The 26,353-nt window shown below is 45.5% G+C and overlaps 1 protein-coding gene across 18 annotated transcripts in view; it reads left to right on the plus strand.

Moving 5' to 3' along the window:
- CAMTA1 (calmodulin binding transcription activator 1) overlaps window positions 1–26,353 on the plus strand; it is a 964,942-nt gene that overhangs the window by 502,499 nt on the left and 436,090 nt on the right. The window lies entirely within an intron of this gene.

A 26,353-nucleotide genomic window follows, 5' to 3' on the forward strand; every position in this document is an offset into this window, starting at 1 on the left:
CGGTGGGGTGTCGCGCTCCCTACTGGGTCACTGGAGCTTCCAGAGCCCAGTGTAGGTCATTTCCTGCCCCATCCGTGCCCCCTTCTCCTGCTGGCCAGGGAGGGGGTGTGGCGTCCTTCATGCAAAGGGATTGGGCTGCAGAAGCTGGGGGCTGAGAAAGGCTGGGGAGCAAATGGCAGAGCTTGTTCAGATGATGAAAAACCCTCACCCACCTCCAGGAGCTCCTGCCAGAGGCCCGCTCTGACAAGGGACAGCATGGGCTGGCAGGCCACTCATCCAAGAGAATCATTCCCTCCTGCACCTGGACACCGTTTCGGGGCTGGCGTTTCTCTGGCACTCGGTGTGAGCAAAGCCCATTTGGTCGTTTGTCAGTGAAGACAGAAAAGTCACAATGAGCTGATTTAGAGAGCACACAGGGTGTTGTAGGGCAGAGGCCCGGGTGGCTCCGTGATCCATGTGCCATTCCCATTCCTGGTTTTGTTTGTCATTTGCTTTCTTGCTATCCACTGGGAAATGTATTTATCACTACAGTTTGTATAATTTGGTGGTCTGTTTTCATCTTTTACAAGCAAAATGCTTGTAGATTGAAGAGGGGTGGAGATAGATCGCATCCCACTTAGGCCTCTCAGTGGGGGAGTCTAAACATGAATTATCCCAGCTTAATGCTTCAAGTTATTGGGGTTCCCCTGGGGATACAGACAGGGAGCATCTTCTTGGTTCCTGTAATGTTGCTGCCTCCCGATGGCTGCCCAGGGTTTCCAGCTCTGCTATGCCCCTTGATTTTGTCTGAAAACTCGGCATGCCCCAGGGGGCCTCTTTGGAGCCTGTTGGAGGAGATTTTGTAGTAATGAGCATTTGGCTTTTGTAATCCTTTTTCTGCTCAGTGCTAGCAGCCTCGCACTTCCCACCTGTTAAAGCTTGCAAAGATATCATCGGCAGGCATTTTCCCAGGGGAAGCACACTCACGTCCCAAGCCCAGAGTAATCCAGGCTTTCCTCATTTCTGTGCAGAGGGCGTCGGTTGATCCTGGTGCCCACCAGAGAAGGTCCCTCCAGAACAAGATCACCCTAGAAGCACTAATGATGGGGGTGCTCAAGCTGGGGCAGGGGGAGGCTGAGAGAGATGACCCAAGGTGACAGCAGGCTCCCTCAGTGGGGTTTGTGGTGGGGCTGTTCTGTATAGCCAGGGTGTAGGCCTTTCAGGGGTTTACATTGTTTACTGGCTGAATATCAGGATTGGGGGGCTGTGGGTGGTGAGCTTCTCTCTCAGCAGCTGTCTGGATGTTATGAAACCATGGAGAGGTACAGTCACCTTAAAAGGACACTAGCTCTCACCAGCTGCTGGACTGCCTCTGAGGGAAGGTGTCTGCAGGACAAGGGAGGGGCTCTGGGAGGTGGCATGCAAGGGGTCAGGTGTTCTTTGCCGGCAGCCTGCTTGCTCATGTTCCGCGGTGAGACCAGCCCTGCAGAGAAAGGGCTACCTCAGACCTATTCGCCCAAAACCTCAACGCAGAAACCACCCACCTTGCTCTCGTTTGGCTTCAGGAGGGAATGCTGTCAATGACACAGCATTCTGGTCCCTGGAGGAGCGGTCCTCGTCTGACATTCACTAATGGGCATTGCGATTTTATCCCTGTGCCTTATGAATGTGGTTAAAGATTCGATAGCCACAGTCAGAGACTGCAAATCATGCTGGGGCTTCTGAGCTTATAGGTGAGGACCAACCCGGACCAGGGTGAAGTCACAGAGCAGCGACCCTCCCCGGGCTCTTTGCCAAATGGCCTCCAAGGCCAAAGCCCTTGGTCACAGGTGTGTCCCCGGTTCTCCCTGGTCCTCTTGCATCTGCTCTGTGACTCCCCTCTGCACTTGGTCTGCTCTCCAAGATTGTTCTGGTGTGGACTTTCCTACTCGTCTACCCCGACAGGCCCCAGGAGGAATCCACTGCCTCCTCTTTGCTTCTAGGTCAATCTTTGATGTCATCAGGCACCCTGGCTTGCAGTCAGACTTCAGGTGTTCAAAGGCTGACCCTACGTTCACTTATCTGAGCTGAACAGTTATTTATCCTTTTTGCTTTGGTTTTTTTCATTGTAAAGCAGGGACCGTAATGGCATCTGCCTCCCCAGGGTTGGAAGCTAGAAAAGAGCAGCACATGTACAGTGCTGGGGACCGCGCCTTGTGCGCGCCCGTGCTCAGTGCTGCCATGGGACCCACTCCAGCCCCATCTCTTACATGTTTCTCCATCTGTGATCTTTCACTCAGTGCCCGGGGTTGAGAACTAAAGCCTTCGACTCATTCTCATGAGCAGGCCTTTTCCTCTTCAACCAGATCGTAACTCCTTGAGGGGAGAGCTGGTGGTATGTTTCCTTTGGATCTGCGCGATGGTATTTAGCAGCATTCTGGGCACCTGGTAAGGGTTCAAGTGATACGGATTGGCCATTTGGATAGTTAGTGATGCTGGGAATCTGCAGTGTGGATTAAGATGTATATTCCAAATTACTTCCAGGCGTTCATCATTTCAATACCACATGGCCACGTGGGAAAATACTCACCACGTGAAATTTATTCATCTGTTCAACAAATATTTATTGAGTGCTTGCCATGGCACCGTTCTGGTTCCTGAAGATTCAGAAATGAACAGACAGACAAAATCCTGCCCTGTCACTTACCTGTGGCAGACTGACAGTGGACAGATACAGTCTCAGGAGGTGATCAGAGCCATAGAGAAAATAGAGCAGGGTATATTGCTTATCTATCTCTGCGTAACAAATTATCCCCAAACATAGCAGTTTAAAACAGTGTGTATTTATTATCTCGCCATTTCTGTGGGCTAGGGACCAGACATAGCTCTGCCGATCCTCCACCTTAGGGCTCCTTACAAGGCTGCTGAAAAGGTACTGGCCAGGGCTGTGAACATTGCAAGGTTCAACTGGGTCAAAATCGTCTTCCAAATTCACTCATAGGATTGCTGGGAGGATACAATTTCTCATGAGCTGTTGAACTGAGAGCTCGAGTTCCAGGTGTTTGGTGAGTGCCACGTGATTCTCTCCATGGAGCATGAGAGGACAGCTTGCTTCATCAGAGTGAGCAAGTGAGAAGAGCCCTAGAGAGTCAGCACACCAGGGCCCTGGACTCACAGTCTTCCCAGTAGAGTAAGTGCCATTGGGAACCCCACTTTACAGACGAAAACGAAGGTCCAGAGAGTTAAGTATTTTGGCCAACGTTATTAGTGACTGGGAGGGCCAAAGTTTGAGCCCAACCTGTTTGGCTCCATTCAACGTTATTAGTGAGTGGGAGGGCCAAAGTTTGAGCCCAACCTGTTTGGCCCCATTCTTGTGCTCCTAACGACCACATGGATCATTGCTCTGCCTTTTAGTCTCACTCACTATCTCCTACAGTCTTCTGACGAGATAAGATGATGACTTAGTAACTTCAGCCACAGTGGGGATGGTAAGATGTGTGCTGACTCGGGGGCCAGGCATGGTGGCTCATGCCTGTAATCCCAACACTTTGGGATGCTGAGGTGGGGGGATCACCTGAGGTCAGGGTTCAAAACCAACCTGGCCAACATGGTGAAACCCCGCCTCTAACAAAAAATATAAAAATTAGCTGGGTGTGGTGGTGCATGCCTGTAGTTCCAGCTGCTTGGAAGGCTGAGGCAGGAGAACTGCTTGAACCCAGGAGGCAGAAGTTGCAGTGAGCCGAGATTGTGCCACTGCACTCTGCCTGGGTGACAGAGCAACAGACACTCTGTCTCAAAAAAATAAAAAAAGCGAGCTGACTGGGAATGCATTTTGAAGAGACTGCTGCTAGAACTTCTGGGTAACTTGGATGTAGGAATACGGGGAAAGAAAGATGTTAGCAGTGATTCCAAAGTTGGGTGCCCAAGAAACTGAGTGAATGATGGTGCTATTACTCAAGATAGAAAATGATGGTAGTGGAGCAGGCCTGGGCAGGGGGAATAAAGAGTTCTGTTTTGGCCATGCCAAGCATGATATTCAGGTATAGATGTCAAGTGGCCTATTGATTACACATGTCTGGCGCTCAGGGGAGCAGTCAGACCAGAGATACAGACTTTTGTAGTCATCAGTCATGGATGACCACGGAAAGAGTATAAAGGAGAGAAAATGGCCAAAGACTTAGACCCCTGGCACCTAAAACTTGTAGCTGCCTGGACAAAAAGGGAGAGCCAGCAAAGGAAATGGAGACACAGGGGCAAGAACACCAGCAAAGCATGGTGACTTGGAAGCCAAGTGAAGAGGGGCTTCCAGGAAGGAGGAAGTTAGCTGTGCCAAATGCCTGGTGAGAAGTGGAGAAAGAAAGGTGTCAAACTATTTTCAGAAATGTCCTAATTTTGCAAAAATAATTTCTCCTTGCCCAAAAGGAATAAAAAGCTATTTGAGTTTGTTAAATCTGAAGGCCAGTTTTAATCCATGAACATGGTATATCTCTATTCTAGGTATTTTAGAAGATATGTGGTAAGGGAGTGTGGATTCTGTCATTTTCTATAAAAGGTGTTGAATTTTGTTCTGGCAGGTAGGTTAATTACTGGCAGATTCTCTTGGTCTGGTCAAGCTTGGTTTGAATCTTTGTTAGAGTTGGTCTATTTTTATTTTGCCTTTATTCCTAGGCTCTGGCCTTTCCTGTAGGGTATAGTCCTTGCTCCTAAGGCCTGGGCTTTTGGGGCAAAAAATGCCCCAGGTACTCAAGAAGGGTTCTCTTACCTGACTTGGCCAGAATTCAAAGCTGTCCCAGCTCTGCATGACTTCCAGTATCTCTGCTTAGCTTTCAGACTTATAGCAGCCATGGGGTTTTGCCCTGTATGTGGGCAACTCTGCCCTCAAACAAGTACTCACAGGGTACCTCTGAGCAGACTTCTAGTGCCTACTTTCTGCACAAGATTCTTCTCTCCAGAGCCCAGATCTGTAAGTGCTAGCTGCTTTGACAGCCCCAAACTCTGATTTTTGCCTTCTCCAATCATGTAGGCTGCTGTGCCTCACCCTCCTGCATAATGGGCCAGAAGGCTGAGCACACGTGGGGCTCATCTTGTGTGTTTTCTTTCTGACAGAACCACAGTCCTGAACTGCCTGTTGTACAATGCCTGCAAACAGCAGCCTCAGATATTTTTGTCTAGTTTCATGGTTGTTTACAGCAGGAGGGCAAATCCAATCCCAGTCACTTCATTGTGGCAGGAATCAATATCCATTTGGTTTAATGTTTACCATTTCTTCCATTCCCTATACCAGCTCATCCACTTGTCAGTGGCAGTTCTATATATGTTTGTAGTCCTTTCGGTTGAAATAAAATTGAGTCAAACGATTTGTAATCTGAAATGAACAAAGACCACGTAAAGACTTTTTCAGTTACCTTTTTAGGTTGGTGTCTATCTGTAGAGGATTCCCAGGGAAGGATTCTCAAGGAACACTCCCTGGGAAGCCCTTGAACAGCAAGCTACAGGGGTTGATTATGACGGGGGCCTTCCTGTGCGGGGTATAGGATGAGTATCAGAGAAAAAAGTCAGGACAGTAGGGGCTCAATTGTCATTTTAGCCTTCCCCAGAGATGCATGTTCCCCCCCTGGGGTCTTTTCCCCTCTACACAAGTCACTGACAGGTTCCTGTGGATCCCCTGGGGTCTCCAGGAATGTATTTTCTGCTCTGAGGGCCACTGACTGTCTTTTTCCTGTCCGTGAGCCATAAATAAAAATGGGACCCTTAATACTGCCTGACCTGCCACATGCAGCCCTCTCTTCTGGGACTGTCTACACAAGTACATTTCTACCGTCTACAGGGGCAGAATTCTGGTCATTTGCTACAGGGGACATTCTAGATCTTTGTTTCCAAAGGGCCCCAGGTTACCAAGGTCTCTTGTATGTTAGAATTTTACCATTTCTATCTGGGGGGACAATTTAGGTATTTATGAATACATTCTATAATATATATTTACGGAATTGTTTATCCAGCAAACTTTTATTAAGCAAATGCCAGCCACTGTATTAGGTTCTGAAGCTTTCCCAGTTCCTTATCCAGGGCCCCAGGAATGCACTCAGGGGTCATTTCAGTCACATGGGGTGGGTCAAAGAGAATCAAGAAAATGTTTAAGACAGAACAGCCCTGAACAGTCAACACTTCACCCTCCCTTCCCCTCTCTTCCCTTGGCCACCGGACCCAAGGGTTTTGGACTCCTTACTGTTTTCTTTTGTAGCAATGAGCTGACGAGGCTACTTGCTTTGACTAAGGGGCTCAGATGGTGAAGTCAGACGTCCTAAGTGTGCATCTTGCCTCTCCACTGACTTGCTGTGTGACCTTAAGCAAGTGCCTTCCCCTCTGTAGGTCTGCTTCCTAAAACTTCAAAATCTCTGAAAATTCTGTTTTAGAATATGTGCTGGAGGTGGTGAGACCTGAGTTCCCTGCCTAGTGCTTCCTTTGTTTCTGTGGATTCATCATTAAGCAGATATCACTTCTTCCTAGTAAAACTGTACGTGAAACTGACTGGATTTCTTTATATGAAATGCACTTTGTAAATCTAAAAATGTTGACATCATCTGAGCCTCTGAGCAAGAGCTTCGCCGTGGTCCCTGAAGCCGGTTTCCCCCCTTATTGCAATCCTGTATGTGACTCAATATGAACTAAAAGGGGGCGGGAAGTACAGACCACCCCAGTAATCCAGGCTTTCTCTGGAATTCTCCCACTTGTTTATAGTCTGGGCAATTTGCCTCCTGCTGCTGCATGACTCAGACTCGGAGAGCTTCCAACCTCGCAATGAGCCAGCAGCTCCCGGGAGTCAGACGCTGGCCCTTGTGTCTCAGGCTCCTGGAACCTTCTGATAAAGCCCTCCACTTCCCTCTCCTCCCTGGCCACATTCAGGCAGCAATGCCCCAACCCCACACAGAGACACACGCCCAATCAGTGCAGTGTGCAAGCAAGAACTGGGTGAGGGGATGCAAGGGGGTGCCCCAACCCCTCTCTGGGACAGGATTTCTAGCCTCCCTCTTTGGTTTGTCTCATTTTGCTTTGAAATGTAAGTTTCCTTCTGATCAGGGCAGATCTCAGTTTTATGGGACCTTGTGAAAGAATGAGCAATACAGAATAAGGAACGCAAAATGAGTCCCAGAGTCTCAGAAGCGGACGGTGCAACTGGAGGGGTCCTGACTTAAGTGTCATTAGCTTCTCAGCAACCCTGATTGTGCTCTGATTCCTTTAAGATCTAGAACAACTGCTCCCTGTACCTTAAGTAATTATCGTTTAGAATAAAGTCAGAAAATTGCTTGCTGTCTGTTTATTTTAGAATCAAGCAGCCACTGTGTAATTTGAATTTGAGATAGCATTCTTTAAAAAAAATTCCCTTCGCAATAAAGCACCAGATTGAATGTCCGATGAGTCACAAATGCCCTTCTGAAAACAGCTGCATTAGAGGGACTCACTGAGAAAACATGATTTTCCTTCCTCCGAGGGTCTCCCCTAGACCCTGGCCCAGAATCACCCTGCTCCCACTCTGGTCCTCCCTTCCAGGCTCATCCCTGTTCTCACTTCTGGTGCAGCAGATCTCTTCAACATTTACTACATTACATCCAACATCAACATTTTAACTCCAATAATTGTTTAGAAAATTGTATAGAGGCTGGACGCAGTGGCTCAATTCCAGCACTTTGGGAGGCCAAGGTGGGCAGATCACCTGAGATCAGGAGTTCAAGACCAGCTTGGCCAACATGGTGAAACACTGTGTCTACTAAAAATATAAAAATTAGCTGGGCATGGTGGCAGGCACCTGTAATCCCAGCTGCTTAGGAGGCTGAAACAGGAGAATCGCTTGAACGTGGGAGGCAGAGGTTACAATAAGCCGAGATCGTGCCACTGCACTCCAGCCTGGGCAACAAAGAGCTAAACTCTGTCTACAAAAACAAGAAAGAAAAAAGAAAATTGTGTAGAAATCGATTGAAGCCGAACACTGCAAGATTGTGAATAATCGGCAGGCAATGAGAGGAAGTGTCATGTTGTCCGTTGGCGACATTTGCAAACTCTCCTGGTTTAAAGTGATTCCAGAGCAACTTTATTTCAATAGTCTGTGTTGCACTCAAAGTAAATATTAATTCCATTATGCCATAAACTTTTATTTATCATGACAGCAAGTCATAAAGTTCTCTTACTAGAATATAGCTTCTAAATTGCATATCATAGATGAGATACAACACACACATTGGATTCTAGCAGCAATTACCCACCATCCTTTATGCAAGTCGGTATTAAACACGCTTTCTAAATATGAGTCACAGTCTGGGCTTATGCAGAAAATCTTCCATGGCTATTACCCAGGAGCCCAGAAATATGATGAGAGGGTGACAGAGGAGCCACAGCCAGCAGCGGCCAGGCACAAGGATCAGAGTACACCTAGTCACCCAGCAGTAATTCATGTGAAGCGTTCTTTGCATATTATGGGTCTGACTTTTTAAATTACTTAAATTGCTCATTAGAAGTGCCTCGTAATTGCCTTACCCTGTGGTATTGCGAGAAGTGTAGATTTTAATTATTCTTTTTTGATTTGTAGCGTGGTTTGACTTTTTCAGGGTGATCCTTTGGAAAAGTACAGATCTGCTCTAATTGTTTTACCGGGTGAAAATAGATGGCTCTGTGGGTCAACTTCCTTGACGTTGTGCTGGAGCGTACAAAGGGATCTTATAGTTTCCCAGCTCTTGTTAATAACCACAGGGGCTTTGCCCGTGGGGTCCGGGGAGGATCCCTGTGAGCCTGTAGAGCTGGCACCTTGGGTTCAGCCAGCCCCTCGGATGGGTTGTGTAGAGGCTGACAGTGCGTTCATGATGGATGTAACCACATCTTGGGTGAGTCCGCTCACCTCTTCCCCACAGCATGGATGGGACAGAGAAAGCCAAGGCCTGCTCATCATCTTTGAAGACTGGTGCTGGGCCGCCCAGGTGGGGTGTGCTCCCGGGATGTCTGCTGCAGAGATGGTCTTCTCTCTAGCCCCCTTCTTGAGGGCAGCCTGGCCTCCCGCTGCCCGGCAAGCGCTCTCGCCTCCTGCAGCATGGAGGCCTCCACCTGCCCAGCCCCACCCGGAGCCAAGCTGTTCTGGGCTCTGGAACCGGCTGCAGGCTTTCCTGGGCCCCTGAACCTGGCCCCCTGTCATCCAGCACACGGAATTGATGAGTTGTGAGACCAGAGCCGTGGCTTCAGGGGTAAACTTCCAGGACTCGCTCTGGCTCATCTGCAGCCACGGATGAATAAAAACTCGATCAGGATGCTGGTCCTTGAAAGGCAGCTATTTTAGGACTCATTTTTGGCAAGGCAGGAGATTCTTTTTCCAAGATAAAATTATGCATCTGTCAATACGGCAGAAACATCGACTGCTTTCCTTGGGGCGGGGCGGGGGGGGGGTCTCTCGCCTTAATTATTCTCCATCAGAAAGCTTTGCTCTTTTAAGCCTGGCTGGCATTGGGCTTCCACACATCTGCCCATGGAGAGATGCTCCTCAATCCCCCACCCACATTCGGCCCCACTCTCCCTTTCTGGAGCAGCTCACCTCTGGCTGACAATAGCGGGGAGAGCCTTTGTGAGTCTAGGAACGGTTTCATCATAAAGCCCCCAGCCCATTTCCTGTCTTTTCATCACCTGTTTTATGCTTGTGGCATTCTGTTCCAGGCCAGATTTCTGTGACATGAGAAATACACTAAATATGGGCTGCCACGGTGGCTGTCATTAACCAACCACTACTTGTGCCTTTATAAATTTTTACACACTGCTAAATTATAAATATGCAATGCTGAGAGTAATGAGATATGCACCTCTAATATCTGCAGTTAGAAGATTTGTAATTCTGCATGCACAAGTTGTGAACTGGGAGGAGTTGGGGGGGCTTTATCTGTTTCCCATTTGGAGTCCCTTTTGTGCTTCTCTCCCTCCCAGCGTCCCTCATGAGGCTCTTACATCTCAAGGGGACCCTTTAGGGGGAGCCCCTCTCAGGTACTGGGCTTCCCCACTTCATGCCTTTTCTGTTGTCGGTCACATGGATTCAATAAACATGGTTCATTCACCCACCGTGTTTCAGACCTGTGCGAGGCTGGCAATCTGCAGCTGAATTGATCTTTCAAATCGTCATTTTGGGGAGATGCACAAATTGCACAGCAGCGACAGCGCAGTGTGATGAGGGCCTGAGGGGAAGGGAACCCAGGTGCCGCAGGAGGCTTGGGTGACCCTGAACACGTTCTGAATCTCTCTGTGTCTGTGGCCTCATTTATGACCGAGGACAATACCACTGCCTCCCTCTGGGTACTGCTGGGTGCATTACATGAGTTACTACACGTAAAGCATTTATTTAGAGTGGTGCCTGGCACACATGAAGCACTCAGTAAACATTAACTAGCATAAGCACCGTTATTGTTATTTGACTTCTTCCTGTCTTCTGCCTGCTAGCTGAGATGGAGCCGAGAGCACTCTCTTCCTTCTTGAAGAGCGCGGCTTTAGTGCCACAAGCTTTGAATGAAAGAAATATTGCTTTTGTCCAAAACCAGAAATATCTTGTCTTTATATTGATATCAAAAACAATCTATGGGCTGGGCGCAGTGGCTCACGCCTATAATCCCAGCACTTTGGGAGGCCGAGGCGGGTGGATCACAAGGTCAAAAGATCAAGACCATCCTGGTCAACATGGTGAAACCCCAGCTCTACTAAAAATACAATAATTATCTGGGCATGGTGGCGCACACCTGTAGTCCCAGCTACTCGGGAGGCTGAGGCAGGAGAATCGCCAGAACCCAGGAAGCAGAGGTTGCGGTGAGCTGAGATCGCCATTGCACTCCAGCCTGGGTGACAAGAGTGAAACTTCTGTCTCAAAAAAAAAAAAAAAAAAAATCTATGATAAAAATGCAAACAGTATAAAACTGTATTAAGAGTAAAAGTCCCCCCTAAATCCAATGTATACATATACACATGCACACATATTTTTATGAAGCTGAGCTATACTTATGTCTCCTTTTTAGCCACAGCTGTATAGTGGACGTAATTTATGTCATACAAGTCAGTCCATTTCACCAGCTGCAGGTTGCTGGATGGTTATTCATGACCATTGTTTCATTAGTCCCACAAGTATTTCCAAGCAGCTGCTAGAACCTATTGTTCTAGGTGCTGGAGCTGTCCTAGCTCTTGTTGTCACACATTCTAGAGACAAGAGATTGCCAGATGGTAAGAACTGGAATATGTAGCATGCCAGATGGTCGTGAGAGACGCAGGGAAAAACAAAGCAGAGAAAAGCCATGGAGTGGGGCTGCAACTTGAAATCGAGTGGTCAGGGCAGGCCTAACTAAGTTGACTGGAGAGCAAAGAGCTGAAGGGGCCAGGAGCCCTGTGGAAATCTGGGGAGAGGCTTTCCAATTACAACAACAAGTGAAAGCCTTTGACCTCACAGGACAACCTGGCCGAGTCCTAAAAGCTTCCTACTAAGGGAAAGAAACAGCCGGGCGTGGTGGCTCACACCTTTAATCCCAGCACTTTGAGAGGTGAGGCAAGTGGATCACAAGGTCAAGAGATCAAGACCATTCTGGCCAACGTGGTGAAACCCCGTCTCTACTAAAAATACAAAAATCGACTCAGCGTGGTGGCAAATACCTGTAGTTCCAGCTCCTGGGGAGGCTGAGGCAGGAGAGTTGCTTGAACCTGGGAGGTGGAGGTTGCAGTGAACCGAGGCTGTGCCACTAAACTCCAGCCTGGAGACAGAGTGAGACTCTGTCTCAAAAAACAAAACAAAACAAAACAAACCAAACAAACAAAAAAAACAAAAACCAAACAAAGGGAAAGAAGCCAGACTCAAAAGGACACACACTGCATTCTATGGTCCTGCTTCTCTGAGATCTCAGAACAGGTAAATTCCGAGAGACAGGGATTAGAGTAGAGGTTCTCAAGGGCTGGCGGGGGAGGGAGAATGAAGAGTTATTGCTTAAACGAGACAGAGTTTCTGCTTGGGATGATACAAAGTTTAGGAAAAGGGGAGTGGCGATGATTGCACAGCCATGTGGATGTCCTCAATGCCGTTGAGTAGTGCACGTGAAAATGGTTAAAATGGTAAATTTCATGTTATGTACTTTCTATCAGTATTTTTTTTAAAGACCTTGAGATGGAAGTTGGAATTGAACAGAATGAATGCACACTGTTTAAATTAATGAACATTCTGTTAATGAATAGTTGTTTCTGGTCTGGTTGAGAATATAATAATGTTTTTTTCTTTAGATTGTTAATATGGTAAATTACAGTGATTGATTTCTGGATATTGAAGCAGCTTTGCATTTGCAGGATAAATTCCATTTGACCATAGTATATTCTTCTTTTTATATGTTGCTCAATTTTATTTCCTAATATTCTGTTGATAATGTTTACATTTCTGTTTCTGAGGGATATTGATTTATAGTTTTGTTTTGTGGCACTGCCTTTGGTTTTGGTATCCAGATGATACTGATCTCATAAAATGAGTTGGTGAATGTTCCTACCTCTTCTATTTTCTGGAAGATATTGTAAAAAATTGGTACTATTTCTTCTTTAAATGTTTAGTAAAATTTGTCAGGGAAACCATCTAGGCCTAGAGAATTTATATTTTTCAGAAAGTTTTAAACTACTATTTCAATTTATTTAGTAGTTACAAGACTATTCCAGTTGGTTGTTTTTTAAAATCTGGGTGCATTTTCGTAGTTTGTGGTTTTCAAAGATTGGTTTATTTTCTCTTATTTGTAGAATTTATCTATGTGAAGTTGTCCATTGTTTTCCCTTATCTTTTTCATGTCTGTGGAGTCTCATATCTCATCTCTCATTTCTGATATTGGTAGGTTTTTTCTTCTTCTTCGTTAGTCTTGTGAGGCGTTTATTAATCTTACATATCTTTTCAGCAAACTAGATTTTGCTTTCATTGATTTTCTCTATTTTTGTTCTGTTTTCAGTTCCATTTGGAATTCATTCTTACTTGACTCTCTCCTTTTGGCCTGCGTTGGACTTAATTTACTCTTGTTTTTCTGGTTTCTTAAGAAGGATGCTACATTTTTGATTGAGACCTTTCTTCTTTTCTAATGTGAATGTTTAATAATATGAATTTTCCTCTAAACACTGCTTCAGCTGTGTCCCGCAGATTTTGATATGTTATATTTTTATTCTTTGATCAGTTAAAAATATTTTCTAATTTTTTTGACCTATGGGCTATTCAGAGAGTGTTCAGTTTTCAAGTATTTGGAGATTTTCCTGTTATCTTTCTGTTATTGATTTCTAAATTAATTATTGTCAGGAACCATTTTTTGCAGATTTCAATTCTTTTAATTATTTTAAGATTTGTTTTATGATTCAAGACATGATCATGGAGAATATTCCATGTACACCTAAAAAGAATGTGTATTCTGCTGATGTTGGGTAGAGAACTCTCTAAATACCAGAGTTGGTTGATGGTGTGACTGAGTCGTTCTATGACTTTGATTTTCTGTCTACTCATTCTGTTACTGACTGAGAGAGAAATATTGAAGCTTCCAGCTCTAGCTGTGGGTTTGTTTCATTCCCTTCAGTTCTTTCAGTTTTTGCTTAATACGTTTGAAACCTATGGTTATGTACACACACATTTAGGACTGTTATGTCTCTTTTATTATTAGGCAGTGAGTCTTTTTATCATGGAAATTTTCTTTGCTCTGTAGTCTGTCTTGTCTGATATTAATACAGCCACTCAAACTTCATTTTTCATAGGATTTGCATGGCATATCTTTTCCCATCCTTTTAGCCTACTCATGTCATTATATCTGAAATGCATATTTGATAAATACCACATCACTGGGTCATGCTTCTTTGCTATTCATTCTGACGATCTCTGTCTTTACTTTTTTTCTTTCTTTCTTTCTTTCTTTTTTTTTTCGAGACAGAGTCTCACTTTGTCGCCCAGGCTGGAGTGTAGTGGCACAATCTTGGCTCACTGCAACCTCTACCTCTTGGGTTCAAGTGATTCTCCTGCCTCAGCCTCCCCAGTAGCTAGGATTACAGGTGCCTGCCACCATGCCCAGCAAATTTTTGTATTTTTAGTCGAGACAGGGTTTCACCATATTGGCCAGGCTGGTCTCAAACTCCTGACCTCATGATCCACCTGCCTCAGCTTCCCAAAGTGCTGGGATTACAGGCTTGAGTCACCGTGCCTGGCCAGTCTCTGTCTTTTGATTATTGCAGTTAGACAATTTTTATTCATTTGTTTTTGTTCCGTTGTTTCCTCTTTCCTACCTCCTTTTATGTTATTTGAACATTTTTTAGTAGTCCATTTTACATATTGTGTATGTGAGTGTGTGTGTGTGTGTGTGTGTGTGTGTGTGTGTGTGTGTGTGGTTTTTTATTGTTTTTTTATTTTTTAAATTTTTAAATTTTTACTATATCTCTTTATATAGTTGTTTAATAATTGCACTGTGGGTTACAATACATTCTTTTTTCATAGTTAGAATCGCTATTTACCACTTCAAATGGAACATAGCAAGCTTAACATTGTACAGATTCCTTTGCTCCATCACCCCTTATATTTTAGTTCTTTTATATATTACATATACATATATTGAAAACCCCAATAAGGAATGTTGTAATTTTTGCTTTCAACCATCACAAATATTTTAAAAGACTTGAAACTAATTGTCTATTACGTTTACCCAGATATTAGCACCGTTGCTCTTCCTTCTTTCTTGGTGTTCTAAATTACTTCTGGTATATAATTTTCCTTCTATCTGAAGAACTTTTAGAAATGTTTTTTAAAGATGGGATTTCACCATGTTGGTCAGGCTGATCTTGAACTCCCGACCTTAGGTGATCTGCCCGCCTTGGCCTCCAAAGTGCTTGGATTACAGGCGTGAGCCACCACGCCCGGCCTAGAAATGTTTTAGAGCAAGTCTGCAGGCAGCTAATTCTTTTAGTTTTCCTTCACATGATATTGTCTTGATTTTACTTTCATTCCTAAAGGATATTTTTGCTGAATCTAGAATCCTGGGCTGACTGGCAGTTCTTTCTTTCATCACTTAAAAAATGTTTCACTTCTTTCTGGCCTCTGTAGTTTCAGAGGAGAAATCTGCAGCCATTTAAATGGTTATTTCCCCTACGGGGTCAGTGACTTTCTTCTGTAAAGGGCCAAATAGTAAGTATTTTTGTCTTTGCAGGCCGTACAGTCTTTATCACAACCACCTAACTGGGTCATTGTCTCACGAACACACTCGTAGATACTACATAACAGAATAGTTATGGTTATGTTCCAATAAAACTTTATTTAAAAAACTGGCAGTGAGCCAGATTTGGCTCAAGGACAATAGTTTGCTGACCTCTGCCTGTGTCATTTTTCTCTTTTTTCAAGATTTTTCTTTTCTTTTTTCTTTTAGAGTCTTGCTCTGCTGCCCAGGCTAGAGTGTAGTAGCATGATCTTGGCTCACTGCAACCCCCACCTCCTGGGTTCAAGCAATTCTTGTGCCTCAGCCCCCTGAGTAGCTGGGATTACAGGCGCATGCCACCACACTCGGCTAATTTTTGTATTTTTAATAGAGATGTGGGTTTGACATGTTGGCCAGGCTGGTCTTGAACTCTTAGGCTCAAGTAATCTACTGGCCTCAGCCTCCCAAAGTGCTGGGATTACAGGCATGAGCCACTGCACTCAGCCAACGAGATTGGTTTTCTTTGTCTTTAGTTTTCACTTTGATTCTGATGTATGTGGTTATAGATTGCTTAGATTCATCTTGTTTGGAGTTCACTGAGCATTCACAATGTAGGTTTACATCTTGTGCCAAATTTTTGAAGTTTTCAATGATTATTTACTCAAATATTTTCTCTGTACCACAGTCCTTTTCATCTTCTTCTGATATTCCAATAACAGATATTAGGCCTTTTGGTATCAACCACAGTTCCCCGAGGCTCTGCTCATTTTTCCAATCTTTTTTTTCTCTCTTGTTCACATTGGACAATTTTTTATTCAAGCTCATTTTTTTCCCTGTCATCACCACTTGGCTCTGTGGCAAGCTTAGTGAGTTTTCTGTTTGGGTTATGGTTATTTTCAGCTCTAAAATTTCCATTTGGTTCTTTATATTCTCTACCTATTTTCTGAAGCATTTCATTTTTCCATTTGTTTTCAGAGTGTTTACCCTTACTTCTTGGAACATTTCGATAATAGCTGCTTTTAAGTCTTTGCCAGAGGATTCTACCATCTATGTATCTATTTCTATGAAAGTTGAAGGTTTTTTTTATCTAGTTGTTATTATGCCAGCCAATTTTGGATTTTATTCTGTGCATTTTGAATATTACGTGATGAGACTCTAGGTCATGTTGAGATCTGAAGGAGACTGTTGACATTTTGTTCTAGTAGGTAATCCACTGCAGGTTTCAGCCTGAGCTTCTGTGGACTGTGCTTTCAAGGTCAGTTCTGTTTTCAAAGCCTTCGTTGTCCTATGTGTGGGACACAGGGGCTGTCAGTGGCCAGTCTGGGGTGTGGGTGCAGTCTATCCCATAGTTCAGTTCTCAGAGTCTTTGGTATGCTGTTAGCATCAGATCCATGCATATGCTGCATGGGGTTGAGTCCAGAAGTTTATAAGCAACTTTGTGAGATTTTCCCTCTCCACTCTCTCCTTGGCCTCTCTTTTTCAGTTGTCTGGCCATAAAGCTGAGATGTTAGTTACTTTGGTCCGTTGTGCAGAAGCCATGACTGTGCCCACGTCTGGGACCACAGCAGTAGGTCAGAGAGAGGAAAAAAAGCAACATGAGTTTGCCTTGCCCCCTTGAGATCAAAGGTCTAACTATTGGTGAGAGATTTTCCCTTCTTTCATGGTTGTAGGCACCTGTGGGCCTCACTGTTGCTGCCATCACCACCCAGGATTGCCTGGGGGCGGCAGTGCAAGTGAATAGATAAAAGAAACAACAACAACAACAACAACAACAACAACAACAACAACAACAACAACAAGGCGTTTCTTCTGCTCTCTCTGAGTGTCCAGAGCCTGCTTCCTTGCTCCTTGAGCCGCACCAGAGCTTCTCATGGCTCTGTTTCTTTCCGTAGTCCAGTTCCCAGTTTCAGGCTGCCTGAAGTCCAGACTTAGGGATGAAGGAAGAATAGGAAGCTCGTGGCTTTCAGGGGTGTTTCGAATTCTGGTCTTCTACCCCAATTTGCCTGCTCCTATGTACCTTTCCGTGTCCTCAGATTGCTGGTTCGGCATCAATCCAGGGTTTATAGCTGCATTCAGGATGCTTACTCCATCTTGCCCGGAACCAGAACTGCTTCCATATACTTTTGCTCACTTTCCAGGTGCTGTCCTCTCTGTCCCTTACTGATTTTTAACAAGGTTTGTTCTCCTTTGGGTTGCTTCCAAAATGACCTTCTTGTCTTTGATGTCTTTCTATCTTTATTTATTTTTTCCCAGTTCCTACCTGAGCTCTACCAATTCATGTTTTATTCCCCTTTGATGTGATTTTGTACCTTTCCTGAGCTTTTGTGTCTCTGCTTTGAGTTTTTGTTTTAAAAAAGCACTTGTTCATTATTTTTTGATGTTATAATAGTGTTTGGTCAACAGTTTTTAATGACTCCCTGACATTTTCCTGGTGAGCGAATCTACATTTATTTATTTCTATCTTGTTACTCCTTTTTGTTGTTGTTGTTGCATTTTCACACTAATTGGATTATGGTTCCTTTCCTGTTATTTCTGTCTTTCAATAAAGTGGATCCCACTCTCCCACCCCTGAGAACTACTATGTGAAGGAATTTTTTATGGGATGTGATCTAGGGTAGGGCTTCTGGCTAACATGAATTTCCTCTGAATCATAAAGGTCCTTAGACACAAAGCTGTGTTTATATTGGTGAACCTTTTCCTATTCCCAGCCAAGAGAAATCAGCTGCTGCAGAGACGACTCTACAAATTGAATTTCTCTTCTTTACCATCTCTTCTTTCCCTCTCCCATATTCAGTTCCCTGGACCAGGCTATGAATCCTGGCGGTACTCTGCTGCCAGTCTATGAATCCTGTTTTTGTTTTTCTGAATAGAATCTTGTTGGTTTTGTGCCTCGGGGCATTTGCTCACTGTTTTGATGAACTGCACTCCACGGCTTTGCCTGAGACCTGCAGCAATAGACATCCTTGTTAGGGATCTTCCTGGAACCCTGTTAGACCTTTATTGCCTTGGTCAGCCCTTCCCAGATACTATTAAAAGAGATTAGAGATAATTTCTGGACATCAAACCTAGATTTGGTATTTCTCTTGTTCTTCTTAGTATTGGGGCAGGGGTGATTTCCTGGAGGAAAAGGGACTAATGTTGTATTTACTCCACTATGTGAAAATCAGAGTTTGGGTAGATTTATTTTTAAATTATGATACATATTATCAAATTGCCCTCAATAATCTTAGATTTCCTTATAATTTTCTTTATAAATTTAACCTGATGTACCAAGAAAGAAGTATATGGGGAAACAGACAGTGCCTGTGAAAAAGCAGGAAGGCAGGATTGGAAGGTGGACCACTTAGCCGCAGCTGTCGGTCATCCTTGGAAGGCAGCAAGGAAGCAGCACAGAAGGGCACATCAGAGCTCTCGGAGGCACAGAAGGGCCCCTGAATTCAAGGCTTACATGTTTTGAAGACATTTTTGCATCAGGAATCTAAACTCCCACCCACAGTAGGCCAGGCAGCCAACCCTAATATTCCTAAGAGATGATTATTTACAAAGGCAGAAAGTTCATTCCCCTGAGAGGGATCCACTCCCAGGCTGAACAACTCAGTTATAGCAAGTTCTCACATACATGTGAAGTCTGCCTGCCTGTTGCTTTGATCACTTGGTACTGTTCTCCCATCCAGAACACCCCTGGAATCTGTTCCTCTCTACACATAGGGCAACCATTTGAGTACTCAGAGGCAGGGTCCTCCAGCGGGCAACCTTCCCCACAGCCAGCTCCACAGAGGACAGCAGTTCTGAGTGGACACATCCTGTATTATCTGGGCCGAAGGCCACAGCTCTAAGTGCAGGACATGGAAGGGGTCCAGGGAGGACCTTGCAATGGGAGCCCCAGGGTTTGGCGTTTTGGATGCTCCCAAGTGTGTCCTTGTGGGTGGAGAGAGCCCGTTTGTATTCCATGTAGATTCATGCCCTGTGTATCCATGGTGCTGTCCATGGTGCTGAGCTGCCATCCCCACTCCAGGCATTATTAACTCTCTTTATCATGGAACCTGAGTGTCTTAAGTGATGGCTCCCAATAATTCTAAACCAACTGAGCAAATAGTCTGTGATAGAAGAGACAGAGGGAGCTGTGAAAAAGAATGTGAGCAGAGCTTTTGTGACTTAAGTTTCACAATTGAGGTGGCTGATTTCTTGCGCCATTGACAAATCTTTCACATTTCTGTCAGTTACAGATTTTTACTCTGAAACATAAAGTCTACATTCTTGGAGGTCAGCTTCAGGTGCACCACCCCTAAGGCCTGACAGTACTTTGCTGTACATCTGAGATCTGGCAGTGACAGCCTCTGACCACCAGAAAACCTAACTTTTCCTCCAAGTCCCAAAGAAATTACTGAGGTTTTAATCATCCTGGGACTGTGTCTGGCTGAAGGGCAGATATGACCCTGACACACTGACAAGAAGAATGATTAGATTTGGTGAAAGAGAGAGCAGGGATGAGGATGTTGAAGGGTTTTGGACTCAAGGGTCAGTGAAGGGTGCAGAGAACACAAATAGTGAATGAGAACGTGCTTGGAGGTTCAATTTCATTGCTCCTTCTCCCGGGAAGCAATTGGCAGCTGCTAACCCACAGAGCCTCACTGGGATCAGATTTGTGTTGAATCTACCCATGCACCTTAGGACTTTGTGTGGCTGGAGAGAGGGTTGTTCAGGGCTTGGAGCTGCCGAGACATTATTCCTGTTGTCAGCTCAAGAAAATTGTCCGGATATAAAGGGTAGATCTTGGCCTGACTCCATTTGTGGGGGAGGTGGAATTTGGCTTGGCATTTTCTTTTCTATGCAAAGGATTTGAGACCTAACAGATGAGAGAAGAGGGTAATTTCCTCGTTGCCTTCTCCATTTCTTTGCCTGAATGTAGACTGGTTCAATAGCTCAGAGTGGAGCCTGGGAAGCAGGTCTGACTTTTACTGTGGTAATCACTTAGCAGCTGGGTCAACATGGGCAACTCTAAACTTTTCTAAGCCTCAAATGCCAGGTGTGGGGATTCTGCTCCACAGGACCTTGTTTTTGTGTCCTGAGGCCGCCTTAACAAAGGATTGCAAACTGGGTGGCCTGAAACGCCAGAAATTATTGTCTTATAGTTCTGGAGGCCAGAAATACAAAATCCAGCCGTGGGCAGGGCAGGCTGTCTCTAAGGCTTTAGGGGAAAATCTCTCCTGGCCTCTCTTAGCTTCCAGTGGCTACAGTGATCCTTAGTGTTCCTCGGCTTGTAGACGTGTCACTGCACTCTGGTGTGCTCCACGTGTATTTCTGTCTTCGCGCTGTCTACTCCTGTCTTCATCCATTCTCATGCTGCTGTAAAGACACTACCTGAGGCTGGGTAATTTATAAATGAAAGGGGTTTAATTGACTCACCATTTCGCATGACTGGGGAGGCCTCAGGAAACTTACAATCATGGCGGAAGGCGAAGGAGAAGCAAGCTTGGACCTCACGTGGTGGGAGGAGAGAGAAGCGTGGAGTGAAGGGAGAAAAGCCCCCTCTAAAACTATCAGATCTCATGAGAACTCACTATCCGGAGAACAGCATGGGGAAACAACCTGCCGTGATCCAATTACCTCCCACTGCATTCCTCCCTCGGCACATTGGGGATTATGGGATTACAATTCAAGATGAGATTTGGGAGGGGACATGGCCAGACCATATCATCCTCCCTGGGTTTTCACACGACCTTCTTATCATGACACCAGGCATTGGATTTAATGCTTACCCTAATCTGATGTGACCTCATTTTAACTAATTACATCTGCAGGGCCTCTATTTCCAAATAAGTTCTCATTTGAGACTCTGAATGAACATAGATTTTGGAAGGACACTATTCACCTCCATATAGATCCTTTAAAGATTAAAAGAGATAACACAAGTGAAGTCGTCAGCAGAATGCTCGATGCTCGGTAGGTACTCAGTAAGTGGTATTTATTGCTGTTGCTGATGTTATTATTTGTACCATTCGTAGAGTCCTTTCTAGGTGGCTGTACTGTTACATCTAGTGTTCATAACAATTCTGTTCATTCATTTAGCCACGGACGTTTGTATGCCCAGCAATCTTCTAGACTAGGGGATGCAGAAATGAAAGGCCTGGCCTCTTGTTTTCAGGGAGTTCCCAATCTGGGGAGGAGGCAGACGCACATGAGCCGCCTTTGCTGAGATCCTCGGGAGGGGAGGATGCCCATGCCTGAATAGGATGGGAGGAAGATGCTGTCGGGGAGGCCTCCTGGGCACATCAGGAGGATTCTCAGAGGCTTTTGAGCTGAAACTTGAGGGTCAGTTAGGGTTCCCCCATGCAAATGGGGTACAGCGGTGTGTGGGAGAATTGCAGAGAGTAAGAGAGGCCATGTGGGGCCTCAACTTCCAAGCAAGTTCCGTTCTGTCTGCCAGGGGTGAGGAGGTGGTATAGAAACAAACTCTCAAGATATGGACCCTGTTCTTGGAACTGGATGGACAGGAACCTGCCGTGGGGAGCACAGTCATTCCAGAGATTGACACTGTGAACGGAGGTGCTCCCTTGCCAGGGGCGCAGGGAAGGAAGGGCTAGCACTGGGAAGGGGCAACAGCAGGCCTGTGCGAGTAGGAAGGAGGAAGGAGCCCAGGAGAATCCCATGTGGTCCTGGGACAGCCCACCTAACTCTGATCTCCCCTGTCACTTAGTCTGGTTCCTGGAAGCCCGCAGCAGCTTAGGTTAGCTGTTAACTGTGGCTGTGGAAAGGATGACAACTCTGTGATCCACCTATGAGACACTGAGGAAGTCACTCAGCCCCTCTGTGGCTCCCAGTCCTCATATGCAAAATGGAAATGATGACAGGATCGCTGTGAGGGTTCAGTGAGTTAATACGTGTCTAGCCCATGGAACAGTGCTTGCCGTAGTAAATGCTGCTTACAAGTTTGCTCATGTTGCTATCTAAGCAAAATTTCCAATCAAAGGGCTTTTACAGTGAGCTGGCAATGACTCTTGGTCAGGGATCTCTCAGTTGTACTTGATGCCTTTAAACACAGGAGGCAGAGAAGATGGCACAGGCCTGGAAGCAGTTGAGCTGGATGACATCCACATGCAGGTGTCCTGTCTGAGCCTCTGCCCTGCGTTGGTGACCAGTCAGCTGGCATATCCTGAATAAAACACAGCCCTGGGCAACTCAACAAGGGGCTAGAGGGCATATGTTTCCAAATTTTTTGGGGTATTTACAAGAGACACTTGTATTGGTTAAAAAAATTAATTGTAATACGACCAGAGCTACAAATTACTGATTTTCTCTGTCCCTGCCCTGCCTAGGGCACATTTCTTGATCCTTTTTAAGCCAAGGGGAGATGCACGTGCTTTTCCCATAGAAGCCCTTCCTACCACCCAGGCTCCGATGGCTCAGGTGCCTTCCCTAAGGATGACCTGGGGAAATGGGCAGGTATGCGGAGCTAGCAAGCTTGAAAGAAAGGGGGTGGGGGAAGATGACTGCAAGGCTGACGTCAGGGCCCAGTGTGCCAGTGCAGAAGCAGGGAGGCCCCATCCCTGGCTGGAAATTTACTCAGAGAACAGGCCTCCATTCCTCCAAATAAGGCAGAAACTGTCCTGCATTACTAGTTGTACAAACACAGGGAAGTACTGAGCAGTAGCAGGTGGCACATGGAGATTTTCTGAATTTCAGGCTTTGGATCAGCCCATAAAGACTTCCCTGGGGGATGGTGGACTTGGTCAGTTACTGGTGGGCTGGAAGTCTCTCTCCTGGTTGGTTGCCTGGTATATCAAGAATAAAATAGAACACTGGACAACTTAACAGTGAATAGGGGATGAAGGCCAGTGAGTTTCACAGCCATTTTGGGGGATATTTGCAAGAGACACCTACCTTGGTTAAAAAAAAAAAATGAGCCAGGCATGGTGGCTCACACCTCAATCCCAGCACTTTGGGAGGCCGAGGCATGTGGATCATGAGGTCAAGAGATTGAGACCATGGTGAAACCCTGTCTCTACTAAAAAATACAAAAATTAGCTGGGCGTGGTGGCACACACCTGTGGTCCCAGCTACCCGGGAAGCTGAGGCAGGAGAATTGCTTGAACCCAGGAGGCAGAGATTGCAGTGAGCCGAGATTGCGCCACTGCACTCCAGCCTGGCGCCTGGCAACGGAGCAAGACTCTGTCTCAAAAACAGAAATAAAAAAACAAGCAAACAAACAAATGTAATGTGACCAGAGCTAAGTATGTCTGATTTTTCTCCTCCATCTTGGTATCAAATGAATCACAGCTAGTATGAGGTCTGTATGAAAGGAGTTTGCTTAGTTGACCACTAAGCCGAGAGAGCTAACAAATCAGAGTTCCACAGGAGAGGATGGTTGGGTTCCTCAGCGATTTTCGGGGGTTACATAAAATGGTGTAAAGGGAGAAACCTTCTTCTCTGCAATCAGACTAGAAAATTTTTCTCACTGTCGTGCGGGGCTTCACATGCTACCAGTGAAAGCCAGCTCTCCGGTACCATGCCTTTTACTCATTGCTGGATCCCTAGGGCCCAGCACAGTGCCTGAAACACCCACGTACCTCTGGGCATATTCGTTGAATGAATGAATGAGGGGATGGTGATGAGTGAAGGCTCACTGCTAGGGAAACTGGGAACGTATGAAGACGGAATGAAATTGTGTGCCTAGGAGTGAAAATGGACGGCTGGAGTCTCAGAGCTGATTGAATTGGGGGCAGTGTTAATTCAACCAGTCAATCAAAAGATATTTTGGGAACCTTCTTATACCAGATACATTTCTTGCCTTCATGGATTCTTCCATCTAGGGGAGGGGAGAAGGCAGACACTGAATGACCAGCTACGTGATTAATTACTTACGTACAAATATTTGTGGTGGGCACTTCAGAGGAAAGGTGCAGGGGTGAGAAGGTGGCAGTTACGTGGAGATCTGAAGGAAGGGTGTGTGTGTGATAGTGATATAGTTTGGATCTGTGTCCCCGCCAAAATCACATGTTCAGTTGTAATCCCCAATGTTGGAGGTGGGGTTTGGTGGGAGGTGATTTGATCATGGGGGCAGATTCCCCCCTTGGTGCTATTGTGATACTGAATGAGTTCTCATGAGATCTGGTTGTTTATAAGTGTGTAGCACCTCCACACCGCCTCTTCCTCCTGCTCCATCTGGCCATGTGAAATGCCTATTCCCACTGTGCCTTCTGCCACGATTGTAAGTTCCCTGAGGCCTCCCCAGAAGCTGATGCTGGCATGCTTCCTGTACAGCCTGCAGAACTGTGAGCCAATTAAACCTATTTTCTTTATCAATTACCCAGTCTCAACTATTTTTTTAATAGCAGACTTGATGATTTATATACCTAGTCTAATAGCTTATCTGTAGTACTCTAGGTATTTTCTATGTATACAATCATGTCATCTGCAAATAATGGAAGTTTTATTGAGTCCTTTCTGATCTTTATGCCTTTGATTTCTTTTTCTTGCTTTATTATACTGAGAGGGTCTCCTACCCAGTATTAAGTAGAAATGGTGATTGTAGGCATTCTTGTTTTGCTGTTGATGTCAAAAGGAAAGCTTCCAATAATTCACCTTTAATTGTACTTGCTGGAAAGATTTTGTATTTTTTTTTTTTTTTTTTTTTTTGAGGTGGAGTTTCGCTCGTTACCCAGGCTGGAGTGCAATGGAGCCATCTCGGCTCACCGCAACCTCCGCCTCCTGGGTTCAGGCAATTCTCCTACCTCAGCCTCCTGAGTAGCTGGGATCACAGGCACGCGACACCATGCCCAGCTAATTTTTTGTATTTTTAGTAGAGACGGGGTTTCACCTCGTTGACCAGGATGGTCTCGATCTCTTGACCTCGTGATCCACCCACCTCGGCCTCCCAAAGTGCTGGGATTACAGGCTTCAGCCACCGTGCCCGGCCTTTTTTTTTTTTGAGACAGTCTCGCTTTTTTGCCCAGGCTGGAGTGTGGTGGATTTTTGATGTGTATTCTTTATCAGATTAAGGAAGTTCTCTTCTATCCTGCTTTTCTCAGAGTTTTTGTTTTTTATTGCAAATGAAGATTGTTATCTGTTCCATATGAATGAAAATGTTTTCTGATTGAAATAGAAGAGACCACAGTCATCAAATCAGTTGGCCATATGCTATGTATCTGAGGCTGTAATAATCCACTCTAGGAAAGACATCTGGCTGGTAGGTGTGATTGATCAGGGTTGCAACTCAATTGAACTCACGGTAGTTGACAGTCATCTTACAGGAGCCATCTGGTTTCTGCAGGGTCTACACTGGCGAGTTAAGTAAAGACATGATGAGGACCACCCTGCTGCTTCCTTTAGGTCCTTAAGGATGGCACTCATCTCCACTGTCCTCCTGGGCTGTGATGTGTGTTTTCTGCTATCTTAGCCGGCATGGTGAGAGGGATCATTTCAGAGACTTTTGCCTGCCTTTTCCCTCTTGTGCCTCACAGAGCAAAGGCCCAGTGTGGGGTTTGCACAAACTGCTAAGTAGGCCCATCCCAGTTACACAGCAGAGAAGGGGAAATGACCATCAGTTAGGTCCACAGGCTCAGGGGACCCATTGTAATGAGACATTGGGCTCCATTTATTATCAGGCTCCTAATCTAATGGGGGACCATGATGACACGTGGGGTCTCTGAGTCTCAAATCAACTTGGACTCTGTACCCAACCATCCTCAAAATACCTGGGTCTTTCCCAGTACACAGTTACCAAATAAATGCCAGTAAGCCCTTTGGTGAAGGAATGGGGGAATGAGCTCATTGCTCATGCTTGCTGTGGAAGTACAGGATCCTTTCTCTTGGGCACCTGCCCATCTCTTCTTCCAGCAAGTTCGAGGTCTAAAAACCGACTTGGTCTGGAAATTGGTCTAAAAACTGACTTGGGTCTAGAGACCTGACCTTATCAGGCCCAGCACGTCCCCTGCTGGGTTATGCCGCCACTCAACCCGAGGCCCCATAGTTAGTAGGGAAAGTGGGAACATCTTGAGTGGAGGCACCAGTTACCTTGTAGGGGAGAGACCTCTGCACTGTTTTCTAGAACAGGGGTTTGCTAGTTCTGGTAAAGGAGGGGTGGACACTTCAGCAGGCCTGAGAGATTTGGAAGAGTCTAAAGAAGTCAAATTATTCAGGGGCACTTGCACTGACGTCTGCCTCTCCTGTGTCAGGGTTATGCATTTTCCAAGCCTGGTGTCTGACTTTGGCTGGACAAA

Source organism: Saimiri boliviensis, chromosome 11, assembly GCF_048565385.1.
Source record: "Saimiri boliviensis isolate mSaiBol1 chromosome 11, mSaiBol1.pri, whole genome shotgun sequence".
Classification (NCBI taxonomy): domain Eukaryota; kingdom Metazoa; phylum Chordata; class Mammalia; order Primates; family Cebidae; genus Saimiri; species Saimiri boliviensis.